General features: G+C 35.2%; 1 long non-coding RNA gene across 2 annotated transcripts in view; it reads left to right on the top strand.

Moving 5' to 3' along the window:
* Window positions 1-1,950: 1,950 nt before the first annotated feature.
* The window catches only part of LOC122233291, a 70,226-nt gene continuing 55,201 nt past the window's right edge, over window positions 1,951-16,975 (top strand). For both annotated transcript variants that reach the window (XR_006210852.1, XR_006210851.1), the window contains exon 1: window positions 1,951-2,230. This is a non-coding gene — a long non-coding RNA (uncharacterized LOC122233291). The remainder of the gene's footprint in view (window positions 2,231-16,975) is intronic.

Raw genomic sequence — 16,975 nt, 5'->3', positions numbered from 1 at the left:
TGCATAAGATGTTACAAGATGCATTCTATAAAAAAATAGGTAATTTCATAGACCTTGTAATAACTGGTACAATAACTGAGGAGAAAAAGTGAATTTAAGAGAAAAAAATGTCTTGGTTTATTTAGCTTTTCCAGAATGTCCATCAATTTCCTGAGTCTAGCGCCTTTGAATTTAATCATCACAGATGAGTAATCTCTCACTGAGGTAACTGTGACACACTCCGTTTCTTATATTCTTAGGAGAACAATAAAGCAAAAGAAAAAAATTTATAACAAAAACACTGCCCTATATACATTCATTAGAAGAGGCTTATTAAAATATCCTTCTTAATATATAGAAGGCAGTAGTCAAAAACTGCCCTTTATTAATGCCACTTTTTCTCCTTTATGTCCTAGTTAATCCATGGATGTTAATTCATATATCCCCTTTGGAACAGAGTTCTGGGAATCCCAATTTTTAATCCAGTGTGGTCTCTGGCTGGGGCTAGAATTTCCACTCTCTGATGAGCTCAGAATCTCCGACATCTAACAAGGACTAGTATGGTTTATGGTCTTGTAGTTCCTACTCTCCCCAAGTCTTCTCTCTCTGAAGTTTTCCATCCCTGGAAGGACCACCATATTCCTTAGCCATTTGTTGACACTTATGCTCCTATGTAACAATAACTGCAGCACCAGCCCCCAGCTCCTGAATTCCATACACCTTAGTTTCTCCTTACCAGGAGAGATTTCTTCTTGGGTTCACATTTGTCCCTGCTGGAGAACAGTCTTATGATCTGGAGATGGAATATGTTCTACTTTCCAAACCTGTACCTTTGGGCCCCGTGCAATCATTTGCATATATTCCTCTCCTAACCACTTTTTTCCTTGAATTCCCTTATTTCAAGAAACCTTCTCTCCTCTGGTTACAGCAAAAATACTCTGTATCTTTAATTTATTATCTATAGAATGAAATCTGACTATACTGACTCTTGAAATCCTTTCTCTTTTTTTTACTTTGGTGTCTCTCAATACCCTTTTGAAAAGGCCAGTTGAGATTTTAACGCTTCAACGTGCTTCTTAATTTAATGCATTTCTCCTTGACTGTGTATAAAACTAATGTTTGCTGAGTTTGAACGTCTTCCTTCCTTTCTTTTACTGTTTCCCACAGCTCATGTTTTAACTACTAGATCAAAACCTTTCATAAGTGGATTTCTTTACTCCAGAGTTTCTGGTAGTTTTCTTCTAAAATGCAAACAACACTTCTCTGTTGCTAGCCGCCTTACCTGCTGATTGTAGTTTTCCCTTTGCTTATTAGTAATTCTGATGTTAGAGTCACTGTGTTGTTTCCTTCTCAGCAATTGGATTTTTGATGAATGCATTTTTTTTTACCTCCATGCAAGGAGATGGTCCAACTTTTATATTCTAGTGACTCCCGTTTCTCTTTATCTTTATTGATGAATTCCAGAAAAGAACTGTGCTGGAACTCATACTCTGTTATCTAGGTCCCCCCAAATCCACGCTATTATCAACATTTAGTAATAAACAGGTTCCTCAGAACTTGGCTGGAGAGACAGGCAAAAAGAGACAAAAAGATCCTGATAAAAATACATCAGTTTGAAAGTAAAAAACTGATACAGAGCTCCTGGCAGTTTTGAAGTGATTTTTCCGTGATCTTGGAAATGAATATGAACACCTAAACCACAATAAGCAGAATCATGGTGGAGAGTGCGTGTTCAATAAAAACCCATGTTTCTCTCTCTTGGGCTCCTAATTAGACTACATTTTCTAGCTTCCTCTTCAGCCTCTGAAGTGTGACCCTGGGGCTATGAGTGAAAGTGATGTGTGCCATATCCAAGCCTGGGTAATAAGAGCCTTCATTGTGATCCTCTACCTGTGCTTGTCTCTCTTTACTGTATGCCAAAGACAGAGGATTCAGCTGGGGACTCCAAGGTTTTTGGGAACACTGGGACCACATAACAGGAGGAGCTGGGTCCTGAGGGACTCTGTGGAGGAGAGCACTCATCCTCCATCCTCTTGGATTTTACATGAGTGAAAAACTTATAATTTATTACCACTGAGATTTTGAAATTGTTTCAGCAGATAGCCCACCCTGAATAATACAGTAAAATAAAGATTAATATATAAATGTTTTTTTTTTCTTTCTGTCAGGGAGGATTTATTCAGGATTGGGGAAATTGCTGACTCACAAGTCAAGTGGCAGTGTCCTGAAATCAAAGTCATTCTAAGATAAAGTAAGTTTCCACAATTCTTTTTATTATAAATGAAAACTGCGTAGTTATATAGCTCACAATTATTTTTTTTCTCAGAATATTTGTCTTTACCCTTTTCTAGTTTACTGCATATTATTTCTCTCATTTAATTTTTTTCTATATTGATGCTGTATATGTAGGAGTGACTCAAGCAAGACTCAAGATAAAAAATTAAGTATAAAATGTTGAGAGCTTGCAAGTGAAAAATACATATAAATCTCTCCAAGCAAATATCTCTAAGAAGCTAAGAACCAAACTGAAAGTTCAGACTTAATTTTCTCTTGTCTCTTGATAATGTTCAAAGAAGTCACTGTCCAATTGTTAGAGGGGTTCTAGTGATGCCAAAAAGGCACTGAATTGGAAAAAAAAAAAAAGATTACTAAATATTACAAGAGGAAAAGTATCTTTTCCCTATGCAGGTCTTGTTCAAAAGATCCACTTTTGATCCGGGCCAAAGATGACCTAGGTCCCAAGGTGTAAGGTCAAAATAAAACTTTGTTTTTATTTTGGTACTTCACATCTCAACATTTTATCCCCCATTTAATGGATATTCTTCCCTGTTCCATCAAAATATATCAAATGTAAATTATTTCTTTCAGGATGCCACAGAGAAATAGTAGGCATATAAGTTTTTACTACCTGCCCATTAACAAAAGTTTGAAGAATACAATATATGAATGGATAACAAGACTATATGTAGGAATACTTTATTTCCTGGGGCTTTCTCCTCAAGCTCCAATATGGAGCCTAAGTTATAGTGAGCTGTAAAGGGTACAGAACTCTGAAGACCCCTTGGAAGTTTTCTCCTTTTTAGTAGGCTTTACTCTCTTTCCAACATGTATCTCAGTGAGGGTAAGGGGTGGATGCAGGAGCAGCCTATTTTCTTATGGGCCATGACTTAATGCTACCAATGCATACATAAAGAACTGAAGTAGAACTTGCCATAAACTCAGCTCAGGGTCTAAACGCTGTCCCTTCTTAACCCCAAATTGTCACCCTCTGATACTGTAACCTAGTTAAAAGAAACTTAATATCCTCATATAACTATTTCTATTTAGGAGTAGAATGAAAGAAGAAGCAAGTTTCCAAATTAATTTATTTTTTGAATCAAATAAAAATAGTGCATAGTGATAGGAGTCTTTTACCAAATGTATTAGCCTAGCTTTTAAGAAGACAGGCAATTGTTAGGAGAAACAAAAATGACTTAAATATTTTTATTTAATTTCCCCAAAATGAAAAACCACTTTAAGTAATATTTTAATACCATTTGACAAAATCAGGATAGAAATTTGAAAAGGAATATGAATAAAACAGCACTAGCAACCACAAGATCTGAATTGTCAAATTTTCTTGTTTTTGGTCTTTTTGTTTGTTTTTGAATCTTTCCAATTACTAATTTATAATCTTTGGTTTCCTAAGTGATCTTGCATAGGTCTATCTTTTTTATGGATTTGATGTCAAAATAATAGAAGATCCTCTTTCCAGTTGCTAGATACTCTGGACATTATTTTCCACATTCTGAGAGACATTCTGCATTGCTCTAGTGGTGACTTCTGGCTATACCACATAGGATGTTGCCAATAATCAGAGATCAGGAAGGACTCCAATTTTCTTGAAAATATAATATTAGAAAAATATAAAGGTCTAGCTGTCACAGGAATCCATGAATTACATCTGCATGTTTATTTTTATAGTTATTTATGGCTATATTGGCAAAGTTTATATAATTTCTTGCTAAGATCAAATCAGGTGCACATGGAGTAATAAAATGGAAAATAATCAATTATACTGAATCATTTAAAAATTACAGGAATAGAATGATAAAAATAAAAATGTAAAATGAAACTAAAACAATGACAGCTAAAGACTAGATTATAATCAACAGAAATTGAATACATCTGATTTAATGACTATATTGAAAAATACTGGGAGTACTTATACTGGGAATCCTTAGAGTATGAAGAGAAAGTTGAAAAATTAAGACTCTGAAAGGAAGAGAACCAGAGGTACTTTGAGGACTCTGATAGCACCAGTACCAAAACTACTCTAGAATGTTGCTACCTCTGTGACTCATCTCTACAGGAACCAAGTGTGGTTATCTAATGCTACATAACAACCCCAAATTTAGAGGCTTTCAAGAACATTATTCTAACAATGTCTGTGGGTCAGAAATCCAGGCTTGACTTAACTAGATTCTCTGCTTCGGGAATCTGTAGACATCTCAAGGTTCAACTAGGGGAAATCTACTTCTAAGCTCACTCTTGTGTTAGCAAGCATTTTATGCTTCATGAATTATTGGACTGAAGGCTTCTGCTTTTGTTGGCTGTTGGCCACCCTCAGTTTCTGGCCACATGGACCTCTCTAACAGGATGGCTTGCTTCATCAAATTGTACAAGCTGTGGGGGTGCCTGGGTGGCTCAGTTGGTTAAGTGTCCGACTTTGGCTCAGGTCATGATCTCGTGGTTTGTAGGTTCGAGCCCCACATCGGGCTCTGTGCTGACAGCTCAGAGCCTGGAGCCTGCCTCAGATTCTGTGTCTCCCCCTCTCTCAGCCCCTCCCGTGCTCATGCTCTATCTCTCTCTGTCTCTCAAAAATAAAATAAATGTTAAAAAAAAAAATTGTACAAGCTGAGAAGGCAACAGTACCAAAAGACAGAAGTCCTAATTTCTTGTAAGATTATCACAGAAGTGGCATTTCCTCACTTCTATCACTTTTGTCCTATTTGTTACGTGTACATCTCTAGATCAAGCCCACACTTGAGGGGAGCAGATTACATAATAGCAGGAAGACCAGGAGGAAGGATCTTTGGGAACCATGTCAGATAGTGTTTACCACCACAGTGTCTGTCTGTCTGTCTGTCTGTCTGTCTCTCTCTCTCTCTCTCTCTCTCTCTCTCTCTCTTATTCCAAGTTTCAGATTCTGAGTAAAAACAAAATTGAGGAAGCTCAGGTCAGTTGTTTATTTTTTCACCAATGTGGGTTACGGAGGAACAGAATAATATATAAAAAAAATACTGTCAGTCACAGCTAAAACATGTATTGGGGCCATTTCTAGAAAGAAGGCATTATCATAACACAGGCAGAAGATGAACCCACTACATGTATCTAAAATGATGTGATGGTTAAAATAACTTTAGAGTTTATTGTTAACGGACATACTTCAAAATATTTTCATATGATTTATTTTCTTGAAACACAAACTTGATGCTTATGCCTTTATGTGTTTGCTAAAAAGGTCATTCTTTTTGTTATTTTTTTATTGAAGTATAATATAACGTATTCTGGTGTACAATACAATGATTCAATATTTCTATACATTACTCAGTGCTTATTGTGACAAATGTACTCTTAGTCTCCTTTATATATCTCCTCCCCCCATCTCCCCTCTACCAACCACCAGGTTTTGTTTTGTTTTGTTTTAAGTTTTCCACAGTGGCTGCACCGGTTTGCATCCCCACCGACAGTGCAAGAGGTTCCTTTTGCTTCACATCTTCAACAATACTTACTGCTTTTTGTGTTTTTGATTTTAGCCATTCTGACAGGTGATATCTGAGGTGATTTCTCACTGTTTTGATTTGCATTCCCTGATAACGAGTGATGTTGGGCATCTTTTCATGTGCCTGTTAGCCATCTGTGTGTCTTCTTTGAAGAAATGTCTGTTAATGTCCTCTGTACATTTTTTAATTGGATTACTTTTTTGTGTGTGTGTGTTGAATTATATAAATTCCTTTCCATATTTTGGATACTAACCCTTGATTGAATATGTCATTTGCAAATATCTTCTCCAATTCAGTAGGTTGTCTTTTAGTTTTGTTAATTGTTTCCTTTACTGTGCAGAAGCTTCTTATTTTGCTGTAGCCCCAATAGTTTACTTGCAGTAACCACCAGTTTGTTTTCTGTGTATAGGAGTCTGTTTTCATGTCTTTTTTATTTTATTTGTTAAATTCCACATATGAATGAAATCATATGGCATTTGTTTCTCTCTGACTGACTTATTTCATGTAGCATTATACTTTCTAAGTCCATCCATGTTGTTGCAAATGGCAAGATCTTATTCTTTTTCATGGCTGAGTAATATTCCATTGTGTGATATACCACTTCTTTATCCATTCATCAACAGACATTTGAATTTCTTTCATATCTTGGTTATTATAAAAAATGATGCAATAGCATAGGGGTGCATATATCTTTTAAAATTAGTGTTTTTGAGTATTTTGTGTAAATACCAGTAGTGCAATTATTGGACTATGTGGTAATTTCATTTTTAACATTTTAAGGAAAATCCATACTGTTTTCCACAATGGTTGTACCAGTTTTCATTCCCACCAACAACACATGAGAGTTCATTTTTCTCCACATCCTTGCCAACACTTGTTATTTCTTGTCTTCTTAATTCAAGCTATTCTGACCGGGGTAAGATATCTATTTATGGTTTTGGCTTGCATTTCTCTGAAAATTACTAATGTTGAACATTAGTATTCTATTTGTATATCTTCTTTGGAAAAATGTATATTCAGGTCCTCTTCCTGTTTTTAATTAGATTATTTGCTTTTCTGGTGTTGAATTGTATAAGCTCTCTATATATTTTGGGATATTAACCCTTTATTGGATATGTCATTGCAAACATCTTCTCCTATTCAGTAGGTTACCTTTTTACTTTTAGTTTCCTTCACTGAGCAAAAACTTTTTATTTTGGTGTAGTCCCAATAGTTTAATTTTGCTTTTATTTCTATCACCTGAGGAAATATATTTAGAAAAACGTTTCTATGGCTGATGTTGAAGAAATTATTGCCTATATTTTCTTCCAGGAGTTTTATAGTTTCAGATATCACATTTAGGTCTTTAGTCCACTTTGAATTTATTTTCACATATGGTATAAGAAAGAGGTCCAATTTCTTTCTTTTGCATGTTGCGGTCTGGTTTTCCCAGCACCATTTGTTGAAGAGACTGTCTTTTTCCCATTGGATATTCCTTTTTGGCTTTGTGAAAGATAGATTAACCATATAATTGTGGCTTTATCTCTGGGCTTTCTAATCTGTTCTGTTGATCTGCATATCTGATTTGTAGTGGTACCATACTCTTTTGATTAGTACAGCTTTGTAATATAACTTGAAATCTGGAATTATGATACCTCCAGTTTTGTTTTTCAAGATTGCTTTGGCTATTTGGGGTCTTTTGTGGCTTCATATAAATTTTAGGATTACTTGTTCTAGTTCTGTGAAAAATGTTGTCTTCTGATAGGGATTAATTATGTTGTATTCTCATAAGTATTCTGATAGGGATTGCATTAAATCTATAGATTACTTTGAGTAGTATCAACATCGTAACACTATTTATTTTTCTACTCCATAAGCATGGAATATCTTTCTTTCCATTTGTTTGTGTCATCTTCAATTTCTTTCATCAGTGTTTTATAGTTTTCAGAGTATAGGTCGTTCACCTCCTTGGTTAAGTTTATTCCTAGGTACTTTATTATTTTTGCAATTGTAAATGAAATTATTTTCTTAATTTTTCTTTATGCTGCTTTATTATTAGTGTATACAATGCAATGAATTTCTTTATATTGGCTTCATATCCCAGAACTTGACTGAACTCATTTATCAGTTCTAGTGGATTTTTGGTGTAGTCTTTAAGGTTTTCTATTTACAGTATCATGTCATCTGCAAATAGTGAAAATTTTACTTCTTACCAATTTGGATGCCTTTTATTTCTTTTTCTTGTCTGATTGCTATGACTAGAACTTCCAGGACTATGTTGAATGAAATTGATGAGAGTGGACATCCTTTTCTTGTTCTTGATCCTAGCAGAAAAGCTCTGTTTTTCATCTCTGAGTATGTTAGCTGTGGGTTTTTCATATATGGCCTTTATTATGTTGAGGTGTGTTCCCTCCAAACCTATTTTGTTGAGGGGTTTATCGTGAATAGATATTGTACTTTTCCAAATGCTTTTTCTGCATCTATGGAGATGATCGTATGGTTTTTAGTCTTTGTCTTATAACATGATGCATCACATTGATTTGTGAATATTGAGCCACTCTCACATCTCTGGAATAAATCCCATTTGATCATGGTAAATATTTTTTAATATATTTTTGGATTCAGTTTGCTAATATTTTTTGAGAATTTTTGCATCAATGTTCATCTGAGACATTGGCCTATAGTTTTCTTTTTTTTGTAGTGTCTTTATCTGGCTTTTGATATCAGAATAATGCTGGCTTCATAGAATGAATTTGGAAGACTTCCTTCCTCTATTTTTTGAAATAGTTGAGAATAACAGGCTTTAACTCTTCATTAAATGTTTGATAGAATTTACCTGTGAAACCATCCGGTATTGGACTTTTGTTTGGAGTTTTTTGGTTACTGATTCAATTTTATTGCTTGTAATCAGTCTGTTCAAATTTTCTATTTCTTCCTGGTTCATTTTTGGAAGGGTAGATGTTTCTAGGAATTTATCCATTTCTTCTAGGTGGTCCAATTTGTTGGCATATGATTTTTCATAATATTGTCATATAATTCTTTGTATTTTGGTAGTGTCAGTTGTTATTTCTCCTCCTTCATTTCTCTTTTTGTTTATATGAGTACTCTCTCTTTTTTTCCTTGATCAGTCTGGCTAAAGGTTTATCAATTTTGTTGATCTTTTCAAAGAACCAGGGTCAGGCTTCATTGATCTTTTCTTTTTTTTTTAGTCTCCATTTTCTTTATTTCTGCTCTAATCTTTATTACTTCCTTTATTTTACTGCCTTGGATTTTTTTGTTCTGTTTTCCAGCTCCTTTAGGTGTAAGGTTGAGATTTTTCTTATTTCTTGAGGTAGGCCTGTATTATTATAAACTTCCCTCCTAGAACGGCATTTCCTGCATCCCAAAGATTTTGGTTCATTGTGTGTCAATATTCATTTGTCTCCACATATTTTTTAATTTCCTCTTTGATTTCTTGGTTTACCCATTTATTGTTGCATGTTATTTAGCCTCCATGTATTTATTTTCTTTTCATATTTTTTCTTGTGATTGATTTCTACTTTCATTCCTTTGTAGTCAGAAAAGATGCATGATATGATTTCAATCTTTTTGAATTCATTGAGACTTGTTTTGTCATTTAATGTGATCTGTTCTTAAGAATGTTCCATGTGCACTGTTTGGGGGTAGAATGTTCTGTATATATTAGGTCCATCTGATCTAATGTTTCATTCAAAGCTGCTGTTTCCATGGTGATTTTCTATCTGGCTTATCTATCCATTATGTAAGTAGGGTGTTAAACTCCCTAACTATTATTGTATTACTGTAAATTTCTCCTTTTATGTCTGTTAATAATTGCTTAATGTCTTTAGGTGTTCCATGTTGGGTGCATAGATATTTACAATTGTTATATCCTCTTGTTGGATTGTTCCCTTTATCATTATGTAGTGTTCTTCTTTGTCTCTTGTTACAGTCTTTGTTTTAAAGTCTGTTTTGTCTGATATAATTACTGCTATCCCAGCTTTCTTTCACTCCCATTTGCATGGTAAATGTTTTCCATCCTTTCACTTTCAGTCTACATGTGTGTTTAGGTCTGAAGTGAGTTTCTTGTAGACAGCATGTAAGAGTCTGGCTTTTTTATGCATTCAGCCACCCCCCTATGTCTTGGAGCATTTAGTTCATTTACATTAATGTAATTATTGATAGGTATGTACTATTTGTCATTTTGTCTCTTGTTTTACAGTTGTTTTTATAGTTCTTCTCTGTTGCTTTCTTCTTTTACTCTTCCCTTGTGATTTGACAGCTTTTTTCCATGGTATACTTGGATTAATGTCTCTATTTTTGTGTGTGTATATATTATCAGCGGGTTTTTTTTTTGTGGTTACCATTAGTTTTATATTTAATGTCTTATGCATATAGCAGTCTATATTAAGTTGATAGTCACTTAAGATGGAACCCATTCTAAAAACACTGTAAGCACTATATTTTTATTCTCCCCCCCTTTATGTATGTCAAACTTAACATCCTTTTATTTTGTGCTTTCTTTGACAGATTTTTTTTAGATATAATTGATTTTAATACTTCAGTGCTTTCACCTCCCTCCATACTAGTTTTATAAGTGATTAATGTACTACATTTATTATGTTTGAAATTACCCGTGAAATTTTTTCTTTCATAATTTTCTCCTATTTATGGCCTTTTCATTCCACTCAAAGAATTCCCTTTAAAATTTCTTGTAAGGCTAATTTAGTGATAATAAACTCCCTTAACTTTTGTTTGTCTGGGAAACTCTTGATCTCTCCTTCTATTCTAAATAGTACCCTTGCCAGGTAGAGTTTTCTTGATTGCAGACTTTTCCTTTTAGCACTTTGCATATATCATGCCATTCCATCTGTCCTGCAGAGTTTCTGCTGAAAAATCAACTTACAGTTTCATGAAGTTTCCCTTGTATGTAACCATTTCCTTTTTCTCTCGCTGCTCTTAAAATTCTCTATATATCACTATTTTTTCCATGTAATTATTATGTATCTTTGTGTGGACCTCCTTGGGTTAATTGGGGGGGGGGTTCTATACTTACTTAATCTGGATGTCTGTTTCCTTCCCAGTTTAGGGAAGTTTTCAGCTACACTGAAAATAACTTTTCTACTGTATTCTCTCTCTTACCCTTCTTGGATCCCTAGAATGTGAATGTTATTACATGATGTTGTTTCTGAATTCCCTTAACCTATTCTTGTTTTTTATTATTCTTTTTTTATTTCTCCTGTTCAAATTGGTTGCTTTCCATTACCCTGTCTTCCATACTAATTCACTCTTCTGCATCCAATAGTCTGCTATTGATTCCCTTTAATGTATTTTTAATTTCAGCTAATGAATCCTTCATCTCTGACTAGTTCCTGTTTATATTTTCTATCTCCATTTTGAAGGTCTCACTGAGATCCTCCACTCTTAAGTCCAGTGAGTATCTTTATGACAATTACTTTGAATTTTTATCAGGCATATTGCTTGTCTCTGTTTATCTCTTTTGCTGTGGGTTTGTCAAGTTTTTTTGTCTTTTTGTTTGTTTTTTTGTTTGTTGGGACAGATTGCTCTGTCTCTTTATTTTGTCTGTCTGTTTCTATGAGTTAGGAAGGTCATCTGTGTCTCCTGATCTTGAAAGTAGTGGCCTTGTGGAAGAGGTCTTAAGGTGCTTTGTAGCATAGTGTCCCGTGTTCACCAGGACCAGGTGCTTCAGTGGTGTCTACTATGTGGGCTGTGTGCACCCTATTGTTGTGGCTAGGCTGCATTTGTTCAGTCCACTTTACCTGTTGTGGGCACTTTGGTCAGAGTTGGGCCCCTGTGCTGTTAGGGGTCTGTCTGGGGCCACCACAGACTTGTAATAGGGTGGTGTTAGCAGTCAGATCAGATGCCTACCCTCGGTTTGTCTTCTGGGGCTACAGTGGCAGCCAATTGCAGAGTGTTCTCTCTGCACTGCAAGCTATAAGGTTTGACTGCTGGAACTGCAGGCACACTGATGTGTGTGGTTATCTTACCCTTTCCCCAGTGCAAGAGTCACTTTGGAGTGGCGCAGTTTACTACCAGGCTTGCTTGCAGAGTGTGTCTTGGCAAAGTTGCTTTGGAGGGACACCTGTCAAATGGAACAAGTTGGAAAGAGAGGATCTGGAATGGAGCACACAGGCAGGGGAAGAGGCATGTAGTGCTAGCAAGATAGGTGGAGAGTGAAAGGTTATTCTTAATAGGATTATTTTCTCCATGTTATTCTTTGGGGATCAAAACCTTAACACTAGTGAAGTAGTAGCAAAAGTTATTCTTATTTCACTGAGTCAGATAAAGACACAGAATGTATCAGGGAGAGTCTATCCTATTGTCAAATGAGGCTTCACAATTTTTGTTGGTAAATTTGGTAAAAAATTTCATTGGCAAATCTCTTTATAATGTATAAAATAGGTTTATTTTTAGACATTAGCTCATGTGATTATTGAAATAAGAAAATCCCAAGATCTGCAAAGCTGAAGACCCAGGAAAGCCAAAGCCTTAGTTCCAGTTCAAGTCTAAAGGTTTGAGAACCAGAGAACAAATGGTGTAGTTCCTATCCAAAGCCTAAGAGGCACAAGACCCCAAAATAGCCAGTTTTTCAGTTTGAGTTTGAAGGCAAGGAAAAAGTTGATATCCCAGCTTGAAGACAGTCAGGAAAGAATGCTCTCTTAGAGGAAGGCCAAACTTTTTGTTCTGTTCAGGCCTTCAACTGACTGATTGGATGATACCTATCCACATAAGGGAGAGCAATCGGATCTATTCAGTCTTCCAGTTTAAATGTTAATCACTGAAACACTTAGAATAATGTTTGACTAAACATATAAGTACTCTTTGGTCCAGTCAAGTTGACACATAAATAAACCATTAGAGCCATGGTACCTAATTTAATTCTTTTCTGTGTACTTTAGGTATGTACTTGTCTCTGTCTTCTGCAGAGTCAGAACAAATGTTCTGATAAACAAATGTTATAATAAAATATGCATGTAGGTTTTAAATATGGCATAGAAAACATTCTTTTATCATATCATATTAGTTAGATGATAAAGCCCAAAAAGTACTTTGAAATTAATTCTGGCAAAAAAATACTTTATCATGCAATGTTATCATATTTTTTGGCTAGTTTGATAACACAAATAGATTTCAAGGCACAGACTGTTTTGAGACTTGTTATGTCTTAAGTATGATAGAGACATGATACTGGAACAGGATAATCACCTATGATTGGGTATGCTGTGTCCCAGTATCATTTAACTCAAGGAACACAGAAACAAACAGTTGAGCATCTAACTACCAGACACCGAAATTAAAAACAAGATACTTCATCCTACACCTATGGCTTTTACCTGATTAGATCTTGCCTTATATCTTTGCATTTTATTACTACACATTAAAAAGTCTTTCAATTAGTAGAGATGGTGTTTGTTGATTTGTTCCTTTTAATTATGCTGAATGTAGAATCACTGGAGGGAAGATTAGGCCCAAAATAAATTTAAAATCAAGGATTACATATGTTTTTTAAATATCAAGGCACAGATAAGTAGGACTTATCAGAGATATAGGAAAAACAATTTTCCTTTCCCCTATTACCTGTCCAAACTCTCTTTGTTAGATTAATTCTGCTTTTGTCCCTTGATTAAATCGCAAGTTGGCTCCATAGGTTTTCTTATCTCTCACTTAGTAAAAAGAACATCATCCAGTCTCAGTTCAATAATGGCATTCCAAACTGGGAAAATAATCAAGATGTTGAATTTCCAGATTATTAACTCACATCACACATCACACATCACACATCACACATCACACATCACACATCACACATCACACATCACACATCACACATCACACATCACACATCACACATCACACATCACACATCACACATCACACATCACACATCACACATCACACATCACACATCACACACACAAATAAATTTTAAATGAATGAGTTCTAATTGTTAAAACAAATGTGGTGAGACAGCTTTGTGAATACCACACATTCATGATCCTATTTCAGTCTAAAATTGTTGCTAAATTGAGGCAGTTGGTCAAGGATTACATTTCCCAGATTTCCTTGCCTCAAGGTAGTGCCATATGAATGAATTCTGACCAATGAAAGGTGTGCAAAACTTATGTCTCTACTTCCAGTACTAGCTCATAAAACCTACCAAGCTATTCTCCCCTATCTTTTTCTCCGTCTGATGACTGAATGTCAACCATCAGTGCAAACTTGGCAGTCACGTGTTCAATCGATTTGATTGGTATTTGGATGTTCGTTGTAATATTTTAAAAACTTTTAAATTTTGTTTTATTTCATTTCACTTCTACAGCCAGGCCTAACTTGGGAAGGTTATCTTCAGTGGGAAAGCAGTCATGCCCAACTCCTTTTCTATTCCCCTAATTTATTCTTGTATCCCTTCTCTCCCATATTGCTAACCATGGTTTCTGAAATGTCCAAGGTTCATGTAGAGGGGAAGAAGATGAATGAGAGAGATATAAGAACAAAATATTTTTTTCTTGACTAGTGTTATTCTAAGCCATTACCACTCTCCAGATGGTAGGAGAGTAAGAACTCCTTTTTTTTTTTTTTTTTTTTTTTTTTTTTTTTTTTTTTTTTTAAGTGTTGTGTGTGGTCTTTGGTGAGCACATCAATATCTGGACACCTCCTGTGTACAGTTTGCTTTTAGATGAAGTCTCATCTACCCTCCAATAGCTGTTTGGGGGTGTTTCTAAGACAAATATATGGCAGTGCGCTCTCTAATAATCTATGTATGGTCTGGTGAAACCAGGCCCTTGGATCTACAGTCAGCAGGAGTATACCCAGGTCCTAACTGAGTCCTCCTTTACTGATGCTATGGGTTACTTTAGGCAGCCTCTGTACTTTTCAACTGGGAGCCCTACACCTTTCTTTCAAATTGCTGTGGTCATATATAAATCTGTCACTGCTCACTTGAAGTGGCTATCACTAGGCCTCAGTTGAAATGTGAGCACCCTCCACTTTGTTCAAGTAGGGACTCATAGCACAAGTGGGGAATGAATTCCACTCAAGTTTTTGTACAATACAACTTACCTTTGCTTTTTCATTCCTTTTCCTTAATATCTTGGCATTTGTGAGAAGAAAAATAAAATGATATATATTCAACTTTGGTTGTATGTATGGTGAAACACTGTCTGCTGAGAGTGGGAACCAAAGCTATGAATTTAAGGAAAAAATGGTGAAGTAATTCAGTAACTAATGCTGGAAAAAGTGGATATCCCTACATTTCAAAAAATATCTTCAAAAGTAAAAATAATTTCTGGATGGATAAAATATGAAAATTAAATTATAAAAATTTGGAAGGAAACATACAAAATGTCTACATGACACTAGAGTAGGGAGGGATTTCTTAAATGATTCAAAAGGATAAAACATAAATACATTTAAACATCACTATCAAAACTTCTCTCTGTAGCAACCCACAGCACTGGGAGAAGGCATTTACAATGTCTATAACCAGTAAAGGGTGAAATGGACACATATATGAATATATATCTTACAAATATATAAGAAATATCGAATAAAACACTATTTAAAAACAAGAAAGCAGTACTAAATCTTTTAAATTCCCACACCCCTTATTGTAAAAAAAATATATTTATTTAAATTCAGGTATAGTGTAGTATTGGTTTCAGGACTAGAACCCATTGATTCATCACTTACATATAACATCCAGCACATTTAGCCCATCCCACCCCCAATCTTCCCTCTAACAACCCTCAATTTGTTCTCTGTATTTAACAGTCTCTTACGGTTTTCTTCCCTCTCTGTTTTTAATCTTATTTTTCTTTCCCTTCCTATGTGTTCATCTATCATTTTCTTAAATTCCATGTATGAGCGAAATCATATGATATTTGTCTTTCTCTGACTTATTTCACTTAGCATAATACACTCTAGTTCCATCCATGTTGTTGCAAATGGCAAGATTTCATTCTTTTTTATTGCCAAGTAATACAAGTATTCCATTTGTGTGTGTGTGTGTATGTATATGTATGTGTGTGTGTATGAGATATATGTTTAAATCATTTTTGAATGATTTTTTAATCATTTAAGAAATCCCTCCCTACTCTAGTGTCATGTAGACATATATATATGTATGTATGTATACACACACACACACACACACACACACACACACACACACACACCACATCCTATTTATCCATTCATCAGTCGGTAAGACATTTGGGCTCTTTCCATAATTTGGCTATTGTTGATAGTGCTGCTATAAACTTTGGGGTGCATGTGCCCCTTTGAATCAGCATTTTTGTATTCTTTGGATAAATACCTAATAGTGAAATTTCTGGGTCATAGGAAGGTTCTGTTCTAATTTTTGGAGGAACCTCCATTCTCTCTTCCAGAGTGGCTGCATCAGTGTGTATTCCCACCAACAGTGCAAAAGGGTTCCCCTTTCTCTGCATCCTCGCTAACATCTGTTGTTGCCTGAGTTGTTCATTTTAGCCATTCTGACAGGTGTGAGATGGTATCTCATTGTGGTTTTGATCTGTATTTCTTTGATTTTTAGTGATGTTGAGAATCTTTTCATGTGTCTATTAGCCATCTAGATGCCTTCTTTGGAAAATTGTCTATTCATGACTTCTGCCTATTTCTTCAGTAGATTATTTGGTTTTGGGTGTTGAGATTGATAAGTTCTTTATAGATTTTGGATATCAAGCTTTATCTGACATGTCATTTGAAAATATCTTCTCCCATTCCATCAGTTGCCTTTTAGTTTTGCTGATTGTATCCTTTACTGTGCAGAGGCTTTTTGTGTTGTTGAGGTCTGAATAGTTTTCTCTTGTTTCCCTTGCCTCCAGAGACATGTCTACTAAGAAGTTGCTAAGGCCAAGGTCAAAGAGGTTTCTGCCTGATTTCTCCTGTAGGATTTTGATGGTTTCCTGTCTCACATTTAGGTCTTCCATCCATTTTGAATTTATTTTTGTGTATGGTATAAGAAACTGGTCCAGGTTAGTTTTTCTGCATGTCACTTTCCAGTTTTCCCAGCACCACTTGCTGAAGAGACTGTCTTTATTCCATTGGATACTCTTTGCTGCTTTGTTGAAGACTAGTCAACCATACACTTGTGGGTCCATTTCTGGGTCCTCTATTCTGTTCCATTGATCTATATGTCTGTTTTTATGCCAGTACCATACTGTTTTGATTACAGCTTTGTAACACAGCTTAAAGTGTGAAATTGTAATGCTTTC

This window comes from Panthera tigris, chromosome D4 (assembly GCF_018350195.1).
Source record: "Panthera tigris isolate Pti1 chromosome D4, P.tigris_Pti1_mat1.1, whole genome shotgun sequence".
NCBI lineage: Eukaryota > Metazoa > Chordata > Mammalia > Carnivora > Felidae > Panthera > Panthera tigris.
The sequence above is the reverse complement of the archived record's forward strand: the minus strand, read 5'-3'. Positions and strand labels throughout refer to the sequence as shown.